The 14654-nt window shown below is 45.0% G+C and overlaps 1 pseudogene; it reads left to right on the top strand.

Moving 5' to 3' along the window:
• Window positions 1-382: 382 nt before the first annotated feature.
• Window positions 383-13093, top strand: LOC149332853 (endothelin-converting enzyme 2-like; annotated as a pseudogene).
• Window positions 13094-14654: the final 1561 nt, after the last annotated feature.

The raw sequence follows: 14654 nt of genomic DNA, 5'->3' as shown, positions 1-14654 counted from the left end.
CCTCACTCCTGAACACGTGACCATGCGTAGCTCTTCCCAGAAACTAGGTGACCACCCCGTCCACACGGGCCATGCTTCGCGCATCGCGAAACGTTTGTCAACGGGTCTAACTTGCGGTCGTAAGACGCGCCAAACGCTTCGAAAAGCATGCCGGAAACACTGTGAGCTTTTTTTATTGTGGCCATAAATAGAAGTCGCGGGTAGCCAAACAGTGAGTTAACACGTGGACACCATCTTGATGGAAAGAATAGAGAGACCGAATCAGAGGCACACGGAAGTGTAAATTCCCCCTAATATTTCAATTTACATCCTGAACAGCTTTCTGAACGTGGAAACTATAGCGTAATTTCTTGGCTGCCAGCATCGAACATGACCTAACTCGATGGGGGTATTTTTAATTGGTAATTTCGTGGGAAGTGGAGAGTGCAGTGAGATTCAACATGAATGTCGGGATTGTCATGGCCGACTGCGTGTAAAATCTCGCGTGTTAAATTCTTCCTGCGCTCAGACCGACTCATTTCGGCCAGCTTAGAAAAGCAATGGGATGTACCGAACATACCAGATATCCTCGTCGATTTTGACCGTTCAGCGCCACTTTGTTCGTGGTGGCAGCCATGCAAATTAAAAGCGTATGGCTGCAAAACAATACATAGTTGCAAAAACAAGAAGAAAACTTGTCATTCAAATGGAATAAACGCTCTAAAAGATTGTGCTCTAGACTGGAATAACCAACTATCATAATCATGCTGTGGGCGTGTTATGGTCTAACACTTTCTGATTTTAGTAACGGTGGAAAGCCAAACACCGAACGCAAGAACCTTAACTGTGAGCCCTGCTTTAATGACACCAAAGCGCAGAACACTTGCTTATTTTAACAACGATAGTTCTTAAGCGCCTTTCCCTTGGTCTTGCATCATAGTTGTGCGCAACCGGAGAATGGTTGCCATGGGAAGCAATTTTAGGATGGTTACCGTTGAACTAGGCAGAGTATGACCAGATTCGAGGAATGCGTGACCGGAGTCATTTTTGAAACAGCGCAACAATGATGGGACGCGGAAACTGAGGGGTAAAGACAAACAGGCGCTGACTAACAACTGGGTTTATTGAAAAAAAAAAACACAAATATATAGACAGAGTTAGGAAAGATTAATCGCCACTATAGTCAACTCATGCCGCATGGGACGCCAGATACCCAATCTGCCCTTCGGAAAGGGCGACCGATGGGCAACTAATGCACGTTGCGCCCTTCTCACGCATAAGAAAAGCTTCAATAAGTTCTCGCGTCATCTTATCACTATGGCGGAACACGATGTTGGTGTTCTTATAGTCGGGGGTACCTTTGCATTTCTTGCAACGAAATGCACATTTAGCGAGAGTGCTTCTGGCATAGCGGGCAGCGGCTGTGGAGATCACGGCTGGTCAACCGCAGCAGCCGGAGCGGCTCGGTGAACCGGTCATTCTTGGTGCGACGTCATCTCGAGCGGCGGATCAGGACGATTCAACAACGACTGCATCTGTACGTACACGGGAGAAATGCCGCTGGCAGTCTTAAGGTATGACGCCACTTTTTTCAAAATTTTTTAAAATTTTGAGCATTAAATTTTTATTTCACATTTACCTTATAAAGCACCATTTTATATGGTATTCAAAAGCACAAAAGAGTGAAAAAAGCCATGCTGGCATTTATTATTCACAAAAAATTGCCCAAACATGGCTGTTATGCAAACATTCATAACTGGTGAATGAAGAGAAGGAATTGCAAACTTTTCGGCACAGCGTTAGCCAACTAACCATACTGTGCAACCAACTAGTATCTTTGCCATCCGATAATTAAGAAAAAAGTTATAGCAAAAATGCTAAAGAAAACAAAAAAATGTGTCATTTTTGCCTACATTCCTCGACATAAAACGTGATTATATCAAAACTCACGATTCGATTTCATTTATCCTAGTTCATTGCACAGAATAGTAACAAAGGAACGAGCCTGCAAAGTTTCATTGAAAAATATTTATGAATTTGGAAGTTATCACTGTTTGCGCAACACGAAATTGCGAAAAATAAAGTTTTGAGAAAAACAAGATTAAAGTTTTTCAATCCTTGTAGAAACAAGATCATCATGCCCTAGGAAGTTAAAATCCTCCAGGTTCATAGTTAGGGCCCTCCTTAGCTGACACGAGCTCTCTTTTGGCATTTGTTTCTGCCCGTCTTTTCTTGCGGAGATGTTTTGCCTCGCCCGTTCATTGACGCTGGGCCTTCGTCACACGGTAATGGTCACTGGTGCAACATGCTACGAGAGTGTGGTGGCCAGATTCGATGCCTGCTTCCCTCAAAATATCTGCTGTACTTCTGCTGCCATCATTGAAGGACGAATCCGGTGGCATTCAAAGCGATAGCGTGAAGTGCGCGCAAAGTAAACAACTGAGACGCTTGTAGCGTCTTGCATCCCTCTTGTGGAAATTGAAAGCAATGTTTTAAAAAAAGGAAGCCTTACAAATTGCCTTTGAATAATCTTTTACATATCAGACTAAAACAAAACATGAAAATTTTCAATACACGCCGCTGATTATCGCTGAGTTATCATTTTCTGTTACCAAACCATATCAGTTTCGGTTTCAGAACTGTACACCACCTGTTCGAAAGTTGGCTATAACTTTTGAACAAATTAAGATACGAACATTATTCATGCTGCAAAACATTTTCGAATGTTTTGGGATTCCCGAAATATAAAAAAAGAAAAAATGTCATTTTTACAAAAAAAACGATTTTTCAAAGGTGGCGTCATACCTTAAGTGGGCGTCACGGCAGCGACGGCTGTGCAGTCAATCTAATTGCTATTGATTCACTGACTGAAACGTGGTTACTAGCGCTAAAAAAACCACAAGGAACAACGAAAAGATACCGACGGGACACACCCTCGCGCTGTTTGGCGCTAGTAACCGTATTTCAGTCAATGAATCAAAAGCACGAGAGCTCCTCTTTCTTCGTTGATTAATTCCTATTGCGTTAACTGCATGGCACTCCAATGTCGCAACTCACAAGGTCTTCCACATTCATCCGCTTGTTATAAATTGCGTGGTCTCTCGCTGAGTCTTCAGCTGGGCAGTAAGCTAGGAATCGTTTTAATAATAGTCACACACTCAAATACAGAAAAGCGTCCGATAGCCGCATAGAACACACACGACAAGCATCCTTCCAACATATGCGCGTTAAAGGGGCTGGGAAACACTGCTTGGGGGATACCGGCTATACTTCAGGTGGATTAACCTCCATCAGAGCTAACCCTGAGTCTAATATCGTCGCCAGATGTGCTGACGACTTAGCGATGAGCAAAACCATGTGCCAGCTAGGCTTAACACATGCTTCCGTACGTCCACTCGGTTTGACTACCTTAAAACCCTTCCCATTTCTTACACAGTGCAGCACAAAAATAGGCACTACTTAAATGCAGGCAAGCGTATACATGTACTGTCGTGGAAAATATGAGAAGGAACAAAATTTGGGCATTCGTTTACTGTTTACTCCATAAATATTTCTGACAAGCGCAGTTTACTGTGTTTTCTATTTTTATCCTTGCCTCATAGTATCAAAAATCGTTAAGAAATTTAGTGGAGCACTGACAACAAAACTAACAATTTTATGTAGACAGTTTGTTCCCTGTCATATTGCTCACGCCTGTACATGTGCGCTCTGTCAAGCGCATGCGGAGATGTGGATAGCAATCGTGCTCTATACGAAGCCTGTACAGGAACTTCCCCGCCGCAGTGTCTCAGTGTTTACGGCGCTCGGCTGCTGACCCGAAAGACTCACGTTCGATCCCTGCCGCGGCGGCCGAATTTCGATGGGGGCGAAATTCTAGAAGCCCGTGTGCTGTGCGATGTCAGTGCACTAGAACCACAGGTGGTCGAAATTTCCGGAGCCCTCCACTATTGCCTCCCTCGTAGTCTGAGTTGCTTTGGGACATTAAACCCCAATAAACAAAACCTGTACAGGGACTAAGAAATCAATATCGCCATAAAACAGCCGCAGTTGTTATCAGGGACCTGGGACAGCTGCAAGCTAGGGCCGCAGGATGCCGTATCAGCATGTACCTTCTCAACTGCTCTTGTGACAGGTGACGTCGTCCAAACGAAGCGGCAAGCGCCGCAAGGGACAGAAGCGGCGCGAACGAATGCAACGTGGCTCCAAGGCCGACGTGAGCGGGAAGGTGCAGCTGACCACCGCTGGCACCGAAGCCCAGGACGGTCTTGCGACCACTAAGGACGCCGCCTGCAGCGCCCTGAAAGAGAGCAGCGAAGGGGGCGCCACCAACAGCCAGCAGGACGACCGACCGGAAGGCGCTTTTCCGAAGCCCGCTTCCGCAGGTACCACGGGCGAAGGACAAGAGCAGGTGCAGCAGGTGTCCAGCGAACCTGCTCCTCTGGGGGAGGCACCCGAAGACTTATCAGCGATGCGTGCGGACTTGCCGCTGACCGTCACCACTGTTCGCTGCCAAGCCAGCATTCTCGCGGTCACTTGGCAGCCGGGCCAGCGAACGGGACAGCTGGAAGCTCATAGTTCTGCATTGATTCACAGGTTAGAATATTTTAGCTTTTCCTTTTTTTTTCTACTGCCCCTGCTGCCAATTGTCGCTTGAAGTTTTGCATGAAGTTTCGAAGTTTTGGGTGAACAATACTGCTACGATAAAACCTTTGCTATGGGAGGACCCGACATCGCTGACCTGAAACGCGAATTTCGCAGAGAAATTCGGGAGTTGAAAATCTCAATGGAATTTGTTATCAAGCAATATGAAGACCTCAAGAACGAATGCGCCGAGGTTAAGAAGGAAAATGCCGCGCTAAAGGCAAACCAAGAAAAACTGACTGAGGAACTTGAAAGAGTAACGAAATCGGTGCATGAAAATTCCAAAAAGATCGTGGCTCAGGATCAGTATTCCCGGATTAAAAACATTAAACTTAAAGGAATTCCACACGCAAAGGGAGAAAAGCTATTCAATGTTCTAGACAAGGTTGGCGACGTGATTGGTGAGCCGATAAGCAGTGAGAATATCGACATATGCCACCGTGTTCGAACACGCAACGTTTCCGCCGAGCCGAACATTGTGGTGGTGTTCACGGTCGAGCAAAGCGTGACGCAGTACTCGAAAAAGAACGCAAAAAACGTTTCACGGCGGATAAGCTAGGATTCGAAGATGAAGACCCAGTGTACATAAATGAACACCTGTGCCCACAACTAAAGAAATTGCTCGGAATGACCAGCAAAAGGAAAGACGAAAAGCGCTGGCGGTTTGCATCGGCGCGAGGTGGAAAGGTGTTCGCACGGCAGACGGAAACGTCTAACGCAGTGCATATCACTTGTGATGTAGATCTGGAAAAGATAGTCTAGTTAATATTTCTGGAAAAACTTGAATTTTCCCTTTTCTTTTGCGATGATTGCACCGAATGCTATCGAGCAACCAAAAAATGACTATCGTTTCTGCACTTCAATGCACAGACACTCCGGAACAAATACGACGAATTGACGGATTCCGTTCTTGAATTCCGTTTTCCATTTCATGTCATTATGATAACCGAAACTTGGTACACATCTGCTGATGCATTTTCCTTAGCTGGTTACCAAACGTTTTTCTTAAATAGATCTTGTCGCCGTGGCCGAGGTGTGATGCAGCTTATATCACAACGCCTTTCATGCAGCGTTTTGAAAGATTTTTTTCTAATCACACCAGATTATGAAGTTTTGACTGTGCAGTGCCAGAAATCCATGTTCGTTGTTTTGTACCGTCCGCCTGATGGTGAAATCGATGCGCTGTTGGGATTTTTAGACAGACTGCTAAATTTTGCTTGCACTAATAAGTTGTGTGTCACTCTAGGGGATGACTTTAACATTAACCCATTGCACCATACATCCGTTGCTCGTCAATTAGAACTTCTTCTTGATTTATTTGTGTACAAAAATGTCATAACAGAACCCACACGAATAACTTCTATGTCTGAAAGTTTGCTTGACCTTTTCATAACAAACAGTACGGAAGACTGTGTATCATCGGGTGTTATTGAGACACATATCAGCGATCACTTACCAATTTATATGTTTAGCAAGCACACTGAAATATTGAAAACATCGAATCACTGTGAGTCATACGTTGCACAAGAAGTAAACCTTAAAACGCTAAATGTTTTTCGAAATCGAATTCAAAACGAAGACTGGAGCCGGATTTTTCAGAGTAGCAATCCTGATAGCACTTATAACATGTTCATGGCAATACTCATATGTATATACAAGGAGTGCTTTAAGTTCAAAAAGGTTACGAAGAATCGTAAGATACGTAAGCCATGGATCACCAAGGAGTGCCTGGGGATGATCGAGAAGAAAAATTTCTTGTTTTCAGAATTTTTGCGAACCAGAAATCCAGCAGATTTCTCCTCATTCAAAAAATACCGCAATTTTGTAAGAAATTCAACAGGAAAATGGCGCAAAATACGTGGACAAAAGAGACAAACACGACAGGACCAGCGCCAACTTACAACTGAATTTTATTTCGCACCAAACCCGCCTTTATGTAGGCCAACACGCCCTAACATAAAGGCGGGTTTGGTGCGAAATAAAATTCAGTTGTAATTTGGCGCTGGTCCTGTCGTGTTTGTCTCTTTTGTCCACGTCTTTTGCGCCATTTTCCTGTTGAATCATGAACCAACTAGCCCTGACTAGAGTTCTTCTTTGTAAGAAAATTTTTACGTAACACTAAAAATAATTATTTTGAGAATATATTGAGTGCAAACAAATCTCGCAGCGACGTATTATGGCGTAAACTTAACCAACTTCTGAACCGTGGTGTTCACCAAAGGGAAGAGTTAGAAATAACGGTAAATAGCCACAAATTAAAGGCAAGGAGTTGGCAGACTTATTCAATGACTACATTGTACATCTAGGCAAGAGCGTTTGTTCTAACCCTTCAACAGGACATTTGGGCGATCCGAGTTTGAATAGCGCTGTTTTTCTCCCAACAACTCCAGAAGAGGTTCATTCGGTTTTCATTGCGCTTAGGAATAGCAAGGCACTTGAAATAGACGGCCTCCAGATCAGGCCGATAAAATTTGTTCTAGATCTCTTGGTCCCAGCCCTTACGCATATAATTAATGTTTGCCTCTCTACAGGAATCTTTCCTGAAGCTATGCAGCGTGCCAAAGTCACAGTTCTTTTCAAGTCAGGGAATAAAAATGAGCTCTCGAACTATCGCCCCCTCTCAGTTCTGCCTATCATATCAAAAGGACTCGAAAAAATTATTTCTAAATGCGTAAATGCATTCTGCGAAAAATATTCCATTATATCACCACAGCAGTTCGGATTCTGTAAAGGAATGTCAACTGAGTTGGCTCTGCTCACTCAAAAGGAATTAATATTGAATCGGTTCGAAGAGAAGAAATTAACCCTGGGCTTATTCGTAGACTTTCCGAAAGCTTTCGATAGTATTGACCACTCCATATTGTTCACTAAATTGCAGCACTATGGATTTCGCGGCGTTCCACTGACACTTTTCAAATCATACTTACAGCATCGGAAACAGAGTGTTGCCATTGGTGAACAAGTTTCATCTCTGCAAGGCTTACCAGCGGGGGTCGCGCAAGGCAGTATTTTAGGGCCTGTATTGTTTAACTTATATGTAAACGATATAATTAGCATCAGTGACAACGCACATTTTATAGTTTACGCAGACGATACCAGTATGTTTTTACAGTCAGATAACGTCACAGAACTTGGACGTTTAGCCAATACTACGCCCGCTTTGTTGTCTGATTGGAGTGCGACTAACTCGTTAAAATTTAATGCATCAAAAACAAAGGCCGTTTTATTTGCACCATCACAAAAGCCTGTGAACTTTGACATAAACTTATACCTTGGAAATGATAGGCTAGAACTGGTGAAAGAGGTAAAAACCTTGGGAGTAATCTTTAATGAACACTTAATATGGCATACTCATGTAGACCGGATAAGTAAAAGCCTCGCGAAGACTTGCGGTATACTATCTCGACTTCGCTGCACTATTCCTCCAAGGATTAAGGTTTTATTGTATAACACCCTGTTTTCACCCCATCTAAATTATTGCAGCCTTGTATGGGGCACAACATCCCAAAAGAACTTTCATAAACTATTTCTTATACAAAAAAGAGCTATTCGTCACATCGCAAACGTTTCGTACGATGCTCGCACAAGCGAATTATTTCCACTTGATATTCTTCCCGTCAAGCATATATACGAATTCAACCTTTTGCTAAAATACCAACACAGCTTGAAGAATCCTCTCAACAAACTTTCTCAAACTGTGCAACCTGACAAAAACTTCGCAACTTTCCTACGACATCAGACACAGAAAGAATTGGACACTGCCATTTTCTAGAACAAACCAAGGGTGCAAGAGGATAGCGAATTGTCTTCCAAAACTGTTAAATAATTTAGAAGATGTAAATCTGTATATAAAGAATATCTCAATAAAAGAATGGAAAAAATATCTCATTTCTAGCACAGATCTTGCAACTTAGCCTAGAAATGTAATTAACTTCTGGTCCTAAATTACAGTTCGTTCCGATTGCATCGATAATTTCTGTGTCCTTCATCTAATGGTGGCTTTATATCGTTTTCCTTACATTTCATTGTATCAAGTCTCAGGTAACTATTTTTTTTCTGCTGTGAGATTACAGCAAAATGAGCATGGTGCGTTTTTTAGTGTGTGTATTATGTATATTACGTGTTACATGGCATGCCAAATGCTTGGGTAGCGTTGCAGTGTGTAACATACGCACTAATGTATGTCCAGTAGTCTTATTAGTTGTGTCTTATTGCTTGTATTATTTCCCCATGTACGCCTATGAATAGTAAGCTTGATTGTGTCCAATGAGAATTTCTACAAGATATGTATAAGTGATCTGCTCTGCTTTTAATCCACACATTTTAATTGTTTCGATGAAAAGCTCTATGTTCACGCCCTTCAACCTGCCAAATATAGGGGCAGCAACCTTCGTCAAGCTGCTAATCAGCAGCTTTTTGTTGCTTGCCCTCGCATTTTTGTACTGTTGTAAAAAAATGCGAAATAAACTGAATTGAATTGAATTGAATTGATATCTTGACGGGATTCATTATATAAATTAAAAACAATAAACATGAACGGCACACGTATTCCGCAAAACTGAGCCCTACAGTCTCGATACCAGGAAAAAAAAAGCGTAATCAATGCCAGCCAAGAGGTAAATTGACTCTCAAGAATCCTGTGTAATGCTGCCACTGCGCAGTGAAAGCACAAATAATTGCAGGTCACGGGGGGAGGCGGGATATTTTCGCACTTCACTGTGCTTAACGCGGAAATGGCGACGACAACGTTCTAGCTTTGCGTTCCACCATGCCTGATGCTGTCTATTCTTGCTACGTGACGGACTTTTTTTCTCGACACCATTTTACATTTCGAATTTCTGAGCAAGTGCAAAACTCTAGGTTGTATACGAACCCACCTGCCCTCTGTATGAGTTCCTTTCGGTTACCCTAATAGTCAAGGCATGAAAACAAGCGACGCGCGGAAAATCATTAGTCGTTCTTCCAAGACTTCATAACCCTTTCAGGCGTCATTTATTATTTCGATTCACTGTAAAAAAAAATTTCTGCACCGATAGCATGCCCAGGCGTCAAGAAATTTACTCGATTAAGTTTACTAGCGAACAACAACAATGGTTGATTTTTTATTCACACATCAAAATTTCTCGTAAACTGTCAGTGCAGTCCGAAACTGTAATATTAAATATTTACGAGATCAGCGCCTTAGTGACTGTAGAATCATTTCATGCTTTCAATATGCGCATCACGAAAAAAATCCATGCATGGGATATGTTATTGATTTTATACCAGTGTTTGCTGTAACTATATTCAATATTTCTAGCTGCTGTTTTTTTTTGTACTTGCATGTATTCCCACTCCCCTCTGTAACGCCTAACGGCCCTGAGGGTAAATAAATAAATAAATAAATAAATAATTAAATAAATAAATAAATAAATAAATAAATAAATAAATAAATAAATTCGAATTAACTGATGGCACTTGTGTTCAAACGTGGTGATGAAAAACCCGAAGGCGAAGTCGCTTCTGTCGTAGCGCCCAGCGGAGACCGGAGTCGGAAAAGAGCCGCAAGCTGTCGACAGCGGAACTGCTCACCTCGATGGCCAACCTCGACACCTTGGTGCGTACACAACACACCTACCTTGAGGGCTAGGCGCACCTCCCAACTACCTTCTTTAACTCGGCTGCCATTCGAGTGCACTACGAGCCTTGTGGAGGGAGAACACGTATGTTGAAAACAAGTACAGGGTTTGTCAAAAGTTCCACGGCCAGAGAGTTTGGTTTTCAGCGGCACATTCTGTGACTTATGATAGCAAAAAAGGTATCAAGTTCCTCAGTGTTGAGAACGATACTTCTATCCTCTAAAGAGGTTTCGGGCTTTGGGGGTGTCGCAACTGCCCGACTATAGCGCTCAAACCCCTGCCCCAGTGGCCACCCGGTGGCCTGTTAACTTTTTACCGATCCTGTACCTCCCTTGACAAAAGTAAGCGAACAAAATGTTTTTGCTTCTCAACCGTATAACGGAGCCTTTCCACCGCTAAATACCGAAAGGTGTTGAAACGTGAGAACAAGGGTTCACTTTACTTTACCCCCATTCAGAGCTTAAAGGACTGCCATAAGTGATTCGCTGCGCGGCTAAGAAAAAAACCACCGTTGCTCGGTCACATCTGGCAAACATTTACGTACGTTGTTTGCACAGACTTCCTCATGATATGCTTACGTACAGTTAAAATTCCCGAAGCTACAGTTGGAAGCACACCAATCTACCGTACACGTTGATCGTGTCCTTATCATTGTTTTGTATCCTGTTTTCGAAATAGCAAAATCGGTATGTGTGAATTTTCTAGTTTCTTAGCAAAGGTGGCCGCAGTTTCCGCCGTCTCTCCGACACTTACTCATATAAGCTGATCGGATGCCCGCAGGCGCGGTCTCCAGATCCGTCAACCTGGCGGAAACCGAAGAGCGTCCGGATCAATAGCGACATCACGATCACCTCGGTGTGCGTTGCGACCGGCCTGCTTTTCGGTTCCCTGGTCATCTTCCTGGTGATGATCTCAAACCAGAAGGTGGTCATCCAGAATTTCTGCCACACCGCGGACTGCTACCGACATGCGGCCCTTCTCACCAAGAACCTCAATTGGAAACTCGATCCTTGCGAGGACTATGCGGCATTCGTTTGCTCGGCGTGGGAGCCCTCGAAGGCCCACGGCGACTTGGCCAGGTCGGCAATAGACGACCTGCGGTTCTCCTGGTACGGCCTATTCACCGACACACTACCAAAGGCTCGCACTCGGTGCCCACCGGAAAAAAGCCGCTGGCCATGTACGATATGTGCAGGAGGGACTACCGTAAGAACGCCTCCCAGATGACGTGGATCCGAGGCATGCTCGAAAAGTACGGTATGTACTGGCCGCAGAGGCCCGCGAAGCAAATGTCACCGCTGGCAATGTTCGTGACCCTCAGCTACAAGTGGCAGTGGTCATTTTGGATCACTGTTGATGTGCTGCGGTCATCGTCATCCGGCAAGCGCCGCGTATTCGTCAGACCAGGACTATATCTACCAATACTGCGCAATCACCAGCGCGCAGTCAAGCAGGCGTACATCAAGTACTGGGAGCAGTTCCGCTTGCTCTTCTACCCAGACGGCAGCCCTGATCAACCTCAGTGCAACGAAACGCTCATCAATGAAATTCGCATTATGGAAGAAAACATAATCGAAACCCTCTATGAACTATCACTGTCTCCCAAGAAAAGACCGGTCTTGTTCTTATTCGGAGATATTGCCTCCCACGTACCAACTGCTTCTGCGGCCGAGTGGGTTAAGGATTTCGAGATTGGCCTGTCACTCGAACCGAACCTGAGCGTCGACGATGAGATTATTGTCAGCGACATATCGCTCCTTGAAGCACTTGCCAATTTTATGACCAAATACGGCACAGTGCAACTGAACAAGCAGATATCGTGGCTAGTGGTGCAGTACTCGAGTATTCCGGCCGACTATTCCATGCTCGTAGGCTACTATGGAAGCCGGGAGAAAGCAGAGCTGCTGCTTCCAGTGTACTGCGCTCACCACGTGGAAGCATCGTTCCGGGTCCTCGTTCTTGAACTCGCTTACTTCGCGAGATTTACCGACCGAGACCACCAGACCATCAACACCGGCTTCAACGGCCTCATCTCGGCTGCCGTGGAAAAGGTCCAAAGTTCCCCCTGGATAGACGACCAGAGCAAAGCGGCGGGGACAGAGAAGCTCATGGCCATGAAAAATGCGCTTTGGCCGCCGGCCTCGCTCCTCAAGGACGGGGAACTGGAAAAAATATACGCCGGTTTCCCTGACAGTCAGCCATCCTTTGCTCATTATTGGGTCACAATACACCAGGCAGCGATTGCGGTACAGAGGACGCAGGAATACGACGAAGCCATGCTGCTTCTGGGAAACCACTTACCGGAATACGCCGACTACGACTACGTATCCAACACCGCGAAGATGTCACTCGGCGTGGCGGCGCCTCCCGCGTTCTACAGCAGCGGGACCAAATCCATGCTGTACGGCGGCCTACTCTTCCTGATGGCCATGCAGCTGGTCAAGGCTGTGGACAGCGAAGGAATCAGGTGGACGGCCAACGGGACCGCGGTCGACGGCACCATCCTGTCCAACTCTACGCTGTCAGCATACCTCGCCCGCGAACAGTGCCATCAGGGCGGGGAGAACTCGAGTGTATTTCCCGAGGTGCCTGCCCTGGAGGTGACCTACTCCGCACTCGCAGCTTCTCACCCACATTGGGACAGCGACAACCTGGCGCTGACCGAAAAGCTGCCCCCAGAGCACGTCTTCTTCATGACCTTGTGCTTCTTGACCTGTGCGAGCCCTGGCGCCCGGAATCCCAGCGGGGCAGACTGTAACAAGATCGTAAGAAGTTCGGAGCTCTTCGCCCACGTGTACAAATGCGCGAAAGGGACGAAGATGAACCCGGAAAGGAAATGTTCGTTTTTTTCGTGACTTCGCTACAGCAAGCCCTACTCCAAAGCTGCAGCATCCTTTCAATGTAAATGGTTTTAAGTTCAGTACCGAACTATACCTGATGTCGAGGGAACCCTTCTGGGATGCCCTTGTAGGAGCTTAAGCTGTTTGTGTTTTTTTTTTGTACAGAAACTGCGTAATTTAGACCGGGGAAGAGTGCCATTTTTGTTTTCTGGCTATGTAAAACCATCTTTAAACTCCAGCTCTAGTGATCTGCCCGGGAACTAAGAAACTCTACATCGCACATCTTGCTTCCCACTGTGGAGCATAGCTTGGACCAATATTGGGCCCATGTTGGCCTGAAGTCTGTTTTCGTGATGGTGGTGCTGTGATTGTTTAACCTCAAGCTGTGGGGCGGTACGTATAGTTTGTAAAATATCTTCAGTGACTGACGGCCATGGTAGTCGGTACCTGACGCAGGTCGGGCACATAATTACGGTAATTTCTTCTGCGACAGCAAATTTGCATTGCTTTTCAAGCTAGCATCTCACATAGATCGCTACCCTGTGCTCGCATACAGAAGCGCAACAGGTGCTGTTCACCTGTACGTTGTATTATATAGAATTTGTATATAGAAGTATGTTCCTATGTTTACAGGCATCTGCGGTTTTTAGCTCGGCTGGCCTTACTTTGCGAGCATTTGCTGGCTCTGACCACAATAGCAGAAATATCTGGCCGAAGTGATCGTCTGATTATCGTGCGGTAGATTCGTGAGCTGTGGTTCCAGGGCACCTTTAAAGTACTGCGCGCCATCTGTGCGAATCTATGCCTTCTTGGTGCAGTGGTGCTTTTAATAAATGGATTGATGGTGTTGTGTACTAACCGGTAATAGTGGCGCGCCCGGTCTATAATATTTTCTCTCAAATTATTCGCGTTATGCAACAATGTGTAAGGCCAGTCCAAAACCTTCACACCTTTCCAAATGGTGCTTATCGCTCAGGAGCATTCCAAAATGTTACCTCAGAGGTAACATGCACGCAAAGGAGGCCGCATGCTGCGTAGTTCTGCAGCATGGGTTTGCGTGTAGTGATGATGTTATAGGTTAGAAATGCCTCCTTTCTGTCACAGGGTGGTATTGCTTAATCGAATTTGCTTTTTAACACTGGTAGAATGAAACCCTGAGTCCACGAAAGGCAAACTTCACCCCCGGTAGCATTTCCAAAGAAATGTGCCATGCGCAAGTAGCAATACGAGCTTTGCCGGCATCTTTAGCGCTAAAGGACAAAGGTAACTGAAAGGCGTTAGGAATGTACGTTATTCGTCTTCCAAAAGAAAAAAAAGGCCATTTTCTCGGGTGTTCACACGAACTCGACTGCGTTGTGTTGAGTAGGTTTGTCGGGTTGACATTTGCAAACAATCGAACTTGTGTAAACGTGGGTGAGTAGGGCTGAGTGAACATTGGGTCGGGATCAGTGATCCCAACAGAAGGGGCTCAGTTGATTCGTCAGGCCTCTTTCGCAGACGACATTTAATCATTTTTACGCCTGGGAACGGCATAATCAGCAAGGCAGGATCTGCTGCACCACATTCGTAATGAAGA

The sequence above is a fragment of the Amblyomma mixtum genome, chromosome 8 (assembly GCF_055824585.1).
Source record: "Amblyomma mixtum isolate Tamu chromosome 8, ASM5582458v1, whole genome shotgun sequence".
Taxonomy (NCBI): domain Eukaryota; kingdom Metazoa; phylum Arthropoda; class Arachnida; order Ixodida; family Ixodidae; genus Amblyomma; species Amblyomma mixtum.
This window is presented reverse-complemented; position numbering and strand designations above follow the sequence as displayed.